This window comes from Penaeus monodon, chromosome 19, assembly GCF_015228065.2.
Source record: "Penaeus monodon isolate SGIC_2016 chromosome 19, NSTDA_Pmon_1, whole genome shotgun sequence".
In the NCBI taxonomy this organism is placed as follows: domain Eukaryota; kingdom Metazoa; phylum Arthropoda; class Malacostraca; order Decapoda; family Penaeidae; genus Penaeus; species Penaeus monodon.
The window spans coordinates 6,339,319-6,339,532 of NC_051404.1; the positions used below are offsets into that span (position 1 = coordinate 6,339,319).

At 37.9% G+C, this 214-nt stretch overlaps 1 protein-coding gene across 1 annotated transcript in view; it reads left to right on the top strand.

Moving 5' to 3' along the window:
• LOC119585320 (high affinity nerve growth factor receptor-like) overlaps nucleotides 1-214 on the top strand; it is a 33,641-nt gene that overhangs the window by 18,282 nt on the left and 15,145 nt on the right. The window lies entirely within an intron of this gene.

Genomic DNA, 214 nt, shown 5'->3' on the forward strand with positions numbered 1-214 from the left:
GCTACGACTCTACGATACAAATATTAATAACAATAAGTATTTATATACAAGTGTGTGCGATTAAAATTAATGCTTGTGAGATGAAATATCCCTTATTCACTAATACATTTCTGCCCTTCTCCACCTCATCCTTCCTTCCCCTTTCGCTTCTTTCACTCCCTGCCCCTCATTCTGTCTTTCCACATATAGGTCAAAACTTTAAAGAGCGTTGGTC